Here is a 14,335-nt window from a genome sequence, read left to right on the forward strand (position 1 = left end):
CCTAATAGCTAATAGTAATGAAAGGTGTCATCATGCTGAGATTTTAAAGTAATATACAAAGAAAACAGAGTTGCAGATGCACTATGCGATCATTACTGTTCACATTTAAATATATTTTGTAATTAAATATAATTTCAGAGGTAGTTAGCATATCAGTGGTCAATGATATGGGCCTGACCACCATCGTCAAGGTCACCTCATTGAGCAGGTCCCTAACACTCTGGGGTTCACATCTGGGATGCAGGACATCCCAAAAGACAGCCCAGCCAACCCATGATTTCCCACGTCCCACCCGGACAATCAGCTGCCTCTCTACAGTTAGTGCTGATTGGCTGATGGGATGTGGGAAATTTCGTGATGCCCCGTCAGCTGGCATTCACGAGGTATCTGTATGTGTGGCAACACACATACAGATATTGGGTCCATCTGGCTCGGGTAAGTCGTTTTTTTTTTTTTTTTGCAAAGTTCCGGGGATTCTACGGAGAGCTGCGCCAAGATGTAGGTGAGTATACACTCTTTATTGCAAGGTCAGACAGGCGGATTCTACTTGGAGAAGAGGACAGACTGGCTGGTACAGGTATGTAAGTGTGAATGGGTAGGTGTATGAAATAAAGTTTTATTAGACATGGTGTGTGTGCTTTGTCTTTGACTATTTATTTTACAGTGGGGGTACATGTGCCGACCGTCTGCTGGCACTTGTAGTTCCAAAAGTGCCAAAGGGCAGGCATGCTGGCACCTGTAGTCCCACTATAAAATTCAATAGTTTTCTACTATTCTTCATTTTATTAACCCCGTACCCAATGCTCTAGGGGTGCGGGGAAGACCCCTGGACTTCAGACTGTCGAAGCTGGATAATTGGCTGAGACAAGATCAGTTTAAAATTGGATCGCAGCGACGCCATCTTGGAAATGAATTCGTAAGACGCCATTTTGCGAATGGCCACCTAAGCGCCATTTTAGATAAACTCACACTTTAGTACATGTGGCGATATTACTATTAGCATCATGCGATTGAATCTTTCACCATTTCTCATACACACATTAATACGCACAATTGCGCTGTTAACTAGTCGCATATTAGCGAATGCATCCTGTATGAAAACGCTGAATATTAGCTTCATGCACACGCATCTGCCCCAAGTTAATTAGCGTCTTTACATCAAACCCCACATACTCACACATTACATATTCACATACAAGGCTCCATAAGCTTTAAGGTATAAGATTCAAGTATGCACATTTATTATAATTGCTAGGAAATAAAGATTATTTCATAACTAAGGTTTTATACGTGATAAGTAAGCCATGTTTGGTATTGTACTGATGCGTACTCTCTCAACAGTATTCCAGTAATATCGATGGAGAGATCGCAACATGCATTCTCAACTTATGGACCGCAGAGACTTCAAGCAACAAAATGTACATTATATGAACAACTGTTAGGATTTGCATGAGGCGGGAAACCAGAGACCAGCAGTTGTTAGAAGCTGGACTGTGTCTATTTGAACCAACCTGTTAAATGCCTTGTAACATATGCCCTCTCCTTTAGGACCAATGGTATTAGCAACAAACTTCTCTATTGTGTTGTTTATTCCTGGGGGGTATAAATATGTGTGCTCTGTCCCTGGGTTCCTAGTCTTCGTGCTGAATGCTGATTGACGGGGGTTTCTTGCTGATGCCTACATCTGGACCAGAGAGCGCTGCGTATGTATAATTGTACTTGGGTCTGTATAATTTCTTTGCGCTTAGATTATATGAGGATCATAGCATGTAACTGCTGTACTTTTACTTGAATAATACTTTGTGCTTTGGAACCACAGGTTCTAGGTCTGGAGTCTTTATTTACTGTATGACTGCGTACGCAGAATAGCGTCACCATTAGAGGTTTATAGGAACGATATTAGAAGGTATAGGCAGGGGTAGTTATAAGGTTCAAAGGAAGTATTGTTAAGACCAAGCCTGGGGTTAAGGGAGAGGGGGAACCCCTTTTTTGGGGTTTATAAGGTTCAAAGGAAGTATCGTTAGTTGGGGGCTCGTAGTGAAGTCACTTACCCACTCACACGGCACTTACGGTTATCAATTTCTCACCAAAGGGTGGAGTGGCCACATGCAGGGTTTACCTGCAACCTCTCGGTGCTGAGAGATCGCTACCCGTTTTCGTGTGAGCCAGGGACGCTGACTAGAATCCAGGGACAAGAGAGGAAAAAGTTTGTTTTCCTTTGTTGATAGAACCTAACATTTAAAGGGGTGCCGCAGTATTGAACACACGGCTGAGTTGCAGTTTTGCACACAGTAAAGACGCACTTTTGTGTACGCAGCTAAAGGTTGTCATACGGTTGTGTGGTAGTCACATTATTGTGTATGCGACTGGTTGCACAATAGCGTATACGTACTTCCAGTTGTGCTGCCACGTGTTTAAACAAAGCCATTGAGGTTTACATTCTTTTCAATTGTTGTCAATATCTCGGTTAACGTGTATTTTTCTGCGCAGGAAAAAAAGTGTGTAACAGTGACTATTTGTTGGTAGGGGTAACTTGTTCCCTAAAGTTAGAGGTACCGTATGACCTTTAAGGGCTGTGCTAGCCGCTCGGTAAGCAGCTTACCGTTCTATACACAGTAGCAGGTGTACATGTTGTCTTTGTTGTACAGAGGTGCGTGGAAGTAGCTGACTTAAACTTCCATAGGTGTGGAAGTTGCCTTCTTAAATCTTATCTGGGTGTGTGGAGTAGCCTTCTTCAAATCTTCAAATTAAAAAAAATTCAAATTATTAAATATAATTTCAGAGGTAGTTAGCATATCAGTGGCCAATGATATGGGCCTGCCCACCATCGTCAAGGTCACCTCATTGAGCAGGTCCCTAACACTCTGGGGTTCACATCTGGGATGCAGGGCATCCCAAAAGACAGCCCAGCCAACCCATGATTTCCCACATCCCACCCGGACAATCAGACTGCCGCTCTACAGTTAGTGCTGATTGGCTGACGGGATGTGGGAAATTTCATGACGTCCCATCAGCTGGCATTCACGAGGTATCTGTAGATGTGTGGGTGCTGCCATTTAAATCGTCCACAGGTAAGTGAAAGTATCTTGACTGTCTTTCACCAGTTTAAATCTTTATTGAAAAACGTAGGAGTTGTCTCAGAATGGGAGCCATGCAAACAATAGAGATGTTAGACAATGATGTGCTGCTAATGGAAGCGCTGTTTGGATTGGCCTATCGTATTATGCATACTAAGTACGGTACTTATGCAATAAAGTGTTGTGATGTATGGTTTAAAATGATGATGAAGAGTGTTAGACCGTTTCCCAGAATTGGTAGTTTTGATAAAGATGTATTAGATAATGTCCGGGATCACATCAGTCTGATGCGCTCCCGAGAGAAAAAGGTCAAATATTATGAATGTTTAAAGTTGTGGCAGCATGAAGGGGATGCGTGGCTTAAAAATGCGCAAGCGACGCAAACTAGCATTGCGAGCGCATTGCCAGAGAATGCATCCGTGACGCTGAATTGTAATGCGGGCGAGCCGCAAAATGGCACGCACATGCAGCAAGGTAGCTTTGCGGAAGGTATTGCCAGCAGTTCACATGCACAACCCCCACCTTATGTGGATGGAGGTACAAGTACACTTATCAAAAATACCCCTAAAAATGTAACAAGCAATTTGTACCTTCTCTTAAGAAACTATAAAGAAAATGTTCATGATGTGGATGATGAGCCTATTGTAATGTCTGCCATTTCCCATGCTGTACAAATGGTAGATGCTGCACCACGACAATCATGAGTGGTGCCGCCATCTTCATCGGTAACAGCAAGGGAAATGCTAACACCCTCTGCACCCGTAGAGGAAGTTGTTAATACCATACGTAGCAGCAACAGATTAAACCCCCAGCCAGGTATCAAGGTCAAAGGTAGCAGCACTACCGGCCTGCATCCCATTCGGACAATAACTGTTCCGAATGGAAGTGCAGATGCGAACAGTGTAGTGCCCACGAGGGAAGTGGTAATGCATTGTCCTTGGACAAGAGCAGAACTAAATTCCATCATAAATGATTTCCCCGATCCCAAAAAGGAACTAGCCAAATGTCAGAGATTTTTGAGGAATTTGGGTAGTTCTCATGAGCCAAACTAATAAAGATTGGCATGTGGTGTTAAGGGCCTGTCTACCATGCAATACCGATGTGACAAAATTTATCACGGATTGTGTATTGGATGGTGAAGTTCCCTTAACGGACCAAGTAAACCAAGGTAACATTTCCCGCATTGTAACTCAATTGGGTATATATTTTCCGGTAGTAGTTAACTGGAACAAAATTTTCACCATAAAGCAAAAGGAGAGTGAATCTGCAGAAGAGTATTGCGACCGGGCTCTGCAGGCTATAACCCAGTACACTGGGATAGAAGATAATAAAGATAGCACTCACCACAGGGGAATGATAGTCACGGTACTCATGGACTCAAGGAAAACTTAAAGACTCGGGTTCAGACCTCACAACCTGGCTGGAGGGGAGTCACAATAGATACACTCATAGAATCTGCCATAGAACATGATAAGAACATCTCAAAGAAGAGAGAGACCCAGAGCAAAAAACTAATGGCTGTCAGTATTCAAGCTCTGGAAGGAATGACGGTAACATCACAGCCAACAGACACACTTGCATCTACACACACACCTACACCTGAACAGTTATATGCCCTCACTAATCCCACGCAACAGCAAAAACAGCTCTATTCTACTAACCCTACACAACCACAGGTCCCACACTACTCACAAACTTCATATCCCCCACAATACCCTTATCCTCCATATCCACCACCTTTTCCCCCTGCTGAAACCACACAACAACCCTTGTCTTCATCCGATCCACAAATATGTTTTAATTGTAACCAGCCAGGACATTTAAGTAGAACCTGCATAGTAAAAAGGGTAGGACCCCCAAACCAGAGAGTACCTGGATATCCCCATAAGGGATATGCACAGAGACCAGCAAATATCCAGCAAGCACCAGCTCCAATTGTGGCCTTTAATGCTTTATTGGAGAATGGTAGCCAATGCTAGGGGTCAGGTCATACCTGTAGTCTACAGATAGTCAGGTTAATGGGAAGTACTAGGGAAGAACCGGTCATGATTGTTGATGTAGCTGGTACTGAATATCCTTTTCTTGTAGACACAGGGGCGACCAGGTCAGTGATAAAATCTCCCGTTAATATACAGGTGCCCAATGAGACAGTACCAACAATGGGTGTAACAGGTAAAGTGCAACATTATCCTTTAACAAAGTCCACAGAGGTTACTATTGGGCTGTTGCATACCAGGCATTCTTTCCTTCTGGCTGCAGCGGCTCCTACTAACCTGCTGGGTAGAGATTTGTTATGTAAGATGGAATGTGTCACCCCTGATGGTGTATTTCTAGATATCCCAGAGAGAGTTGCGCACGAGGTGCACGATATGTTGGACACTCCCCAAAGGATAATGTATCACTCTACCAGTTTAAATGAAAATCCATCTCAGGTAGATCAAATGTTGTCCCAAATTCCAGATTCCCTTTGGACTAAGGATGGACAGGACACTGGATTAAGGGCAAACGTAAGCCCTGTAATTGTAAATTTAAAAGGCGGTAGGCAAGCTCCAAAAATTCCCCAGTACCCACTAAAACAGGAGGTAGAATTAGGGGTTTTTCCAATAATTGAGCGATTATTGCAACAGGGAATTTTAGTTCGTACAGCTAGTGTAGCCAAAAGTCCCATCTTTCCGGTGAAAAAGAGTGGTGGGAGGGGTTATAGGCTGGTACAGGACCTTAGAGGTGTTAATAAGGTAGTAGAGAGCCAATTCCCCGTAGTGCCAAATCCAGCTGTCATTCTTATGCAGATCCCTCCAAAACGCAACCCATTTCAATGTCATTGACCTCTGTTCTGCTTTCTTCTCTGTGCCTCTTCACCCTGACTGTCAGTATCTATTCGCATTTACATACAGAGGTGTGCAATATACATGGACACGGTTGCCCCAAGGTTTTATAGACAGCCCCAGTATCTTTTCCCAGGCATGGCACGACTGTTTACAATCTTTTCAACCTGCAAATGGATCTGTTCTAATCAATATGTGGATGATTTATTGCTGTGTTCTGATTCATTTATGTCATGTTTGAATGATACTAAACTTTTGTTGCTTCATCTCTCGCATACAGGACACAAAGTGGCTAAGGACAAACTACAGCCTTGCCAATCCAGAGTAAAATATTTGGGACACTGCCTAACCCAGGGGTTAAGACATCTCACAAATGATAGAATCCAGGCCATACAGAACATGACACTGCCACAGAATCAACAGCAAATTTGTACCTTCTTGGGAATGTGTGGATACCATAGAATGTGGATCCCAGGTTTTTCTATTTTGGCCTTGCCTTTACAGGACTTAATCTTTTCCTCAAAGCCCGATCATGTCATACACACAGAGGAATCAAAGCAGGCTTTCCTTAATCTTAAGGATAGTCTGACCAAAGCACCTGCATTGGGAATACCTGATTATGAAAAACCTTTTGATTTGTATTGTACGGAAGCCGATGGTTGTGCTGCAGGTGTCCTTACACAAAAACACGGTGATGCCAGTAGGCCCGTAGCATACTACACTGCCCATTTGGACACTGTGGCGAGATCACTCCCCACCTGTTTGAGAAGTGTAGCAGCTAACGCTTTATTGGTGAGTAAAAGTGAGGACGTAGTATTGGGTCATGATATGATTGTATACACTCCCCATGCTGTATCTGCTCTGCTGAACTCTGCTCAAACCAGACACGTCTCTTCGGCTAGGTTTACCAAATGGGAACTAGCTCTAATCGCACCTGCAAACATCACTGTTAAACATTGCAGCACACTGAATCCAGCAACGTATTTACCATATGTACAACATGATGTACAAAGGGTGGAAGGAGACGAGTTGCTGGTGGAGGGTGAGTTCAGCGGACATAATGATACACATGATTGTATGGAATATCTAAATCAGACATTTACTGCTAGACCTGTGATACACGACACACCTTTAGAGAATGTAGATGTGACTTTTTACATGGATGGGAGTTGTCATAGACAAACAGACACAGGTGAATTATGTACAGGTTATGCTGTTGTAAATGACATAGACATCATAGAAGCCAAACCTCTTGGTCCTCCTCACTCAGCCCAGGTGGCAGAGTTAGTAGCACTAACTAGAGCGTGTGAAGTGGCAGCAGGCAAATCTGCTAACATTTACACTGACTCGAGGTACGCGTTCGGGGTGGTGCACGATTTCGGGGCTCTATGGTGTCTGAGAAATTTTATGACAGCAGCAGGCAAACCAGTTCCACATTCCCGACACATAAAACATCTTTTAGAAGCAATCCAACTGCCCAAAGCGGTGGCAGTAATCAAGTGTAAAGCCCATACATGTGAGGATGACCCCGTGTCACTGGACAACAACAGAGCCGATGAAGCTGCAAAATGGGCAGCAGGGTTAAAAATGTTTTCTCCCACTGAAAAAATTATGTCTTTCCAAACAATTGATATGCTGAAATTAATTGAGATGCAAAATTTGTGTTCAATTCAGGAAAAGTCCATTTGGAAGTCCAAGGGATGTGGGCAAGAGTCCTCCGGGCTCTGGAGGGACGGACAAGGTAAGCCAGTAGCCCCCAAGGCATATTACCCAAGCCTGGCTGAGGCAGCACACGGTCTGACTCATCTGGGAAAGCAAGGTATGTGCAAGTTGGTGAGAGCATACTGGTGTGCACCAGGTTTTTCTTCACAAGCAGAAAAGATAGGAATGTCCTGTCTGACCTGCTTGAGGAAGAACATAGGGAAAGCGATCCCTACCGAACCATCCCACATTCCACCGACTGATGGACCTTTCCAGGTGATACAAGTTGATTTCATCCAATTACCACCCTGCAGGAATCTTAAGTATGTATTAGTGTGCACTGATGCATTTTCTAATTGGGTTGAGGCCTACCCAGCGGCCACTAATACTGCTGCGTTTACTGCCAAGAAAATAGTTCAGGAATATGTATGCAAATACGGTATCTCTAAAATCATCGAGAGTGACAGAGGTACTCATTTCACAGGTGATGCTTTTCAAAATATGTGTAAGCTGATGGGTATTAATAGCCGACTTCACACCCCCTACCGACCGCAAGCCAGTGCCAAGGTAGAGAGGATGAACGGGACTATTAAAATTAAGTTTAGTAAAATCATGGCAGAGACTGGACTAGGTTGGTCCTGCGTAGTATAAGGACCTCTCCCAGACCCCCTCTAAATCTGTCTCCCTTTGAAATACTGTTCGGTAGACAACCTCATTTGATTATAAGTCCGCAAGAAGACTTGAAAGGTAACAACGAGGTAACTGTAAAGTATCTTATATTAATGAGTAAGCAGTTAAAACAATAGCAGCAGAAACTGAAATTGTTGTCCAATGATATGCCTGAAACTAACTGTCATGATGTTGAACAAGGAGAATATGTTATGATCAGAAATTTCTTGCGTTCAGGTTGTTTGACTGATCGGTGGGAAGGTCCATACCAGGTGCTGCTGACAAGTACTACATCTTTGAAGGTGGCTGAGAGAGATACCTGGGTCCATTCCACTCACTGCAAAAAGGTCATGATGGAGTAGAGTCAGAAGGAGTGCAATGCCAATCAGGGGAGTGTCTGACCAATCTTAGTACTGTTATTGTTAAGAGAGCTGTTATTCCGGATACTCGGGAACGGTGTGGAGGTTTATCGTCTGAAGATTCCTGCATTTGTGAGCTTTGTGGGTCCCTAGTTGATGAGAATTGTATCCAACGGTGCCAGCCTAAATATAACCCGTACTGGGGATCCTTTAGAGGATTATCATAGCTTGGTAGGCAAAGTGTTAAATCAAACTGATTGCTGGGTGTGTTCACATGTGCCACAGGGACAGCATAATGTAGGGTTGGTGCCATTTCCGCTGAATATCACGGAAATTTTAGAATTACAGAAAGGGAAAACATTGGATGAAAAATTCCTCTCATCCAAACCACCTCATTTCAAACTCTATCAATTCCGACTAGATAGATCACTTTTGTGTTTAAACATAACCAACCCCAATAAACCCGGGAGTTGGGAAGTGACAGGGAATAATCAGACGATGACCTTCTCACAAAGAGCTGATAATGAGTCCGTAAATCATGATTTGTTACACTCAATTAAATCTAGTGGGAGACATTTTACGTACCGTTATCCATTGAGTTCCACCAAAGAAATTATTGGTAAGGTGCCAGATGGTTATTGTGCTAAAATAATACAGCCAGAAACTTGCATGTACCAGATTGAAGACCCAGAAATAGGATTATTTACAAGGGAAATGTGCTTTATGATAATGATGCATACCATTCCTTATGTTCTCCCTGATAATGTATATTTTATATGTGGAAGAAAAGCGTATAAGTGGCTCTCCCGAGTTCCGAAGGTTTGTGTTACCTGGGAAGAATAGTCCCAGAAGTTATGACCCTCACACATGTTGAAATGCTTGGTATACATAAAAACACACCGTCACCATATCTTCACACACAATATGAACACAGAGGCAAACAAAATATGATACCTGGTGACGTGCACAAAGCCACTCAGTTAATTAGTGAGACAACTGGCTTTCAAGTTTTAATCGCATTGGATCCCACCAGGATCGCTCGCGGTACATTAAACTTTAGATATATTCAGGAACATGCTAAATTGATAGCTAATATCACCAAGATGTACGATGACACATTCAGGTATACAGGGAGAGAATTGCAAGCATACAAGAAAGAACTGGTGAAACACAGGCTAGTGTTAAATTATTTAACTGCTGTTACTGGAGGGTATTGCGTAACGTTGGCCACCCAATTTGGAGTAAAATGTTGCACCTATGTCACCAATGATACCAGCGACCCCAAGGAGGTGATAGACCGAAAGATGGATGAAATTCTGCAGCTAAAATGGGAATTTCATAAGAACCATAATGCTTCAGTGGCTGAAGTAGGGGAGAAGATAGAAGCATGGGTTTCATGGCTGAACCCAGTGAAATGGTTCTCAGGTCTAGGGGAATGGGTCCAGGAAGTGATCACCAGCATAGGCAAATTCTTAATCCTTATACTGATTGTCATCATAATAATTGGTATATGTGTCCGGAGTGTTCCAATTGTGTTGAAGTGTGGAAAATTTAAAAATAGAGTAAAACAAAATAACAAAATTATGATGGTGGTCAGAATGAATACCGAGGTAAATACAGAACTGCATTACAACCCTGAACTAGGAAATACCATCATTTAATGTATTATATTTAGACATGCATAGAATGTATTATTGAAATGTTATTTCAAAACACCTCAGATAATGTAAAGTCTCAAATTTCCCCTTCAAGACTGCCTTTATAGGACTGGTGTATCCCCAAACCTTTCACATCATCTTCCAAGATCCACGGTGTGCATATAACAGTAGTTTTATGTCCCCACTCAGAGACACATTATTTATGGATTAAGAACCACCTTGTGCCATCCCATAATAACACAAAATAGTATATAAATGTAAGCCTAAAATTATATTTTAAAATCAGATTGTGATAGCATGTTGTTCGCTATCAAAGGGTGGACTGTCGAAGCTGGATAATTGGCTGAGACAAGATCAGTTTAAAATTGGATCGCAGCGACACCATCTTGTGACTGGCCGCAAGACGCCATCTTGGAAATGAGATCGCAAGATGCCATTTTGCAAATGGCCGCCTAAGCGCCATTTTAGATAAACTCACACTTTAGTACATGTGGCGATATTACTATTAGCATCATGCGATTGCATCTTTCACCATGTCTCATACACACATTAATACGCACAATTGCGCTGTTAACTAGTCGCATATTAGCGAATGCATCCTGTATGAAAACGCTGAATATTAGCTTCATGCACACGCATCTGCCCCAAGTTAACTAGCGTCTTTACATCAAACCCCACATACTCACACATTACATATTCACATCAAAGTTCCATAAGCTTTAAGGTATAAGATTCAAGTATGCACATTTATTATAATTGCTAGGAAATAAAGATTATTTCGTAACTAAGGTTTTATACATGATAAGTAAGCCATGTTTGGTATTGTACTGATGCATACTCTCTCAATAGTATTCCGGTAATATCGTTGGAGAGATCGCAACATGCATTCTCAACTTATGGACCGCAGAGACTTCAAGCAACAAAATGTACATTATATGAACAACTGTTAGGATTTGCATGAGGCGGGAAACCAGAGACCAGCAGTTGTTAGAAGCTGGACTGTGTCTATTTGAACCAACCTGTTAAATGCCTTGTAACATATGCCCTCTCCTTTAGGACCAATGGTATTATCAACAAACTTCTCTATTGTGTTGTTTATTCCTGGGGGGTATAAATATGTGTGCTCTGACCCTGGGTTCCTAGTCTTCATGCTGAATGACGGGGGTTTCTTGCTGATGCCTACATCTGGACCAGAGAGCGCTGCGTATGTATAACTGTACTTGGGTCTGTATAATTTCTTTGCACTAAGATTATATGAGGATCATAGCATGTAACTGCTGTACTTTTACTTGAATAATACTTTGTGCTTTGGAACCACAGGTTCTAGGTCTGGAGTCTTTATTTACTGTATGACTGCGTATGCAGAATAGCGTCGCCCTTACAGGTTTATAGGAAGAATATTAGAAGGTATAGGCAGGGGTAGTTATAAGGTTCAAAGGAAGTATTGTTAAGACCAAGCCTGGGGTTAAGGGAGAGGGGGAACCCCTTTTTTGGGGGTCCCCACCTCACCTGAGATCCCCGGCTTGGCCTAACCGGCTTGGGCTGATAATGCTTTGACCACGGAGCCCCGGTAAAAGGGTCTCCGGGCTGTGGCATTACAGCCCGGCTGTTTTGGGTCTGCTGCTGGTTTTAATTATAGGAGGACCCCTATGCAATTCCCCCCCACCCTATAATGAAAACCAGGACTGGCCCTGCAGCCTGGTTTTGGTTTCTAAATTATGGTGGAACCCTGTTCATTTTGTTCCCCGTAGTTTTAGAAACCAGGACTGGCTGAAAAGTCCTGTGCTGGTTAAGCATTAGGGGGGGACCCTATGTCATTTTTTTTTCTAACATTTAACCCATTTTTTAACAATCTAGAACACAAGCAGCCTTCACTTATCTCACTGGTATGTGAAGGCTGCTTGCTCGGGAGAGTTAAGCAGAGAGAAGACACTGCAACCTTGGGTGAGTAATCTCCTGCAAACCGTGCTACTCGAGGGAGATATCTCGCTCTGCTTCACCATCAGCCATCTCACTCTCAGCTAAACTCACTTCTTGGTAAATTTGAGAGTTTCAGGAGCATCAAATCACCCAAGTTTCAACAAAGCTAATTTAAAAAAAAAAAGCAAACTCGACCAGACTCGATTCTTAGTAAATTTACCCCTTCTTGTTAATATTGTTCAATACTTTTCTGGTGGAGCACATGATTATCATCCTTAAAAATTCTCCTTTTGGAAAATTTTCACTGTTGTTGGAATTGGGAGCTACAGTGGTGGAGCAGGTTATTGGTAACTGCCTCCTTCCTGAATAATTCAGTATTAAGAATTCCATTAGGGTCTCTGTAGATTAGTAAATCCAAATATGATATACTTTGTTCACTTGCCACATAGATTAAAGTTGTTGTTCTGTAAATTCTCTATAAAAACAAGTCTAAAGGGATTTAAGGTAACCTTCCCATATCATAAAGATATTGTCAATGTATCTCTGCCACATATTTATGTGTTGAGTCCAGGGGTAATTTTTCTCATAAAATACATGTTCTCGCTGCCACCATCCATGAAATATATTAGAATATGTAGGGGCACAAACTGCCCCATCACTGTCCCTCTCGTCTGTATGTAATATTTGTCATTGAATGTGAACTAGTTGTTATACAGCACAAACTTTAATAGATCCAAGAAAAAATTGTGGAATTCACTGTAGTATTCCATCCTAACAGGTTTTAAACCATCCAAATGTCCAGTAGATGTAAATAAGGACTCAATGTCCAGGCTTACTACTAACTGATTTTCCTCCAGCTTGATATCATCGATCTTCTTGAGAATATCAGTGGTATACTGTACATAAGATGGCAAGCAGAGTACATGGTGATGAAGATGTATATCCAAGAAGGAGCTAGCCTACTTTGATAGGCGACGCACCCCCGAGATTATTGGTTGGCCGATAGATCCTCCTGATTTTTGTGGATCTTTGGCAGGAGGTAAAAAGTTGGTGTTTTGGGATTTTTGGCTGTAAGATATTGATGTTCTTGCTGTGTTATTGCACCCACTTGATTCAGGTATATTTTATTACAAAATTATCCATGGTGTTAAACAAAGACTTTTTATAACAATCTTGATTACCCAGTTGTCTATGAACCTCCTTAACATATTTATCCTTGGGTCAGATTACAATGTTGCCCCCTTTGTCTGATAGTTTAATACAAACATAATCCCATTTCTTCATGTCTTTGATGGCTCTTCTTTCTTTGTGATTGAGATTGTCATGTTTGAATTATAATTCGCTGTTTGAACACAAGCAATTCAGCATGAGTGTTCAGTATAAGAAATATTTTGCCTGATGTAATGATACTGCTTTAGCAATCATTTTCTTTTTAAACCATACTAAAGAGGACCTACTGAGGTCAAATTTATGAGACACATCTTCTAATGATTGCTCCGTAATATTGACCAAAAACAAATGTTCTTTCTTCTCTGCTCTCTTGCGGGAACCCATCGTAATCTTGATTAATCTTGCGAATCACCACCAACATGCGTGTTAACACAAACACTAGCTATTTGTTGGTTCATATTCAACAGTATTACATCTGTCCTGTGGGGTAGCAGTCGGGAAGCCGACGGACGCAATCCCGACCACCAGCTTCCCGACTGTCTAATCCTGGGAAGTGTCTAATGGCAGGCGTCGAGATCCTGACACCTGTCATTACACCTACGCCAGGAGCCCAACACCCGGCTTACCGATCGAAGGTAAGTCGGGCGCCGGGCATGGACAGCCGTGGGGGGGAGGGTTAGGTTAAGGGCTCCTGGGGGGGACTTAGGGTTAGGCACCCCCCCAGGAGGTTAGGGTTAGGCTAGGAGATGGGGGGGTTATTGTTAGGCACCCCACCCCCGGGAATTTAGGATTAGGCGGCAGGGAAGGGGGGTTAGGTTTAGGCACTTAGAGGGGGGATTAGGGTTAGGGACCCCTAAGGGAGGGTTAGGGTTAGGGGGTAGAATAGGGTTAGGCAATACTTACCTTTAGATGATTGGGATTTTCACTCCTGCCGGGCTGCCGCTGTCGTAATTTGA

The sequence above is a fragment of the Taudactylus pleione genome, unplaced genomic scaffold (genome assembly GCF_031769625.1).
Source record: "Taudactylus pleione unplaced genomic scaffold, aTauple2 ptg000017l, whole genome shotgun sequence".
In the NCBI taxonomy this organism is placed as follows: Eukaryota; Metazoa; Chordata; class Amphibia; order Anura; family Myobatrachidae; genus Taudactylus; species Taudactylus pleione.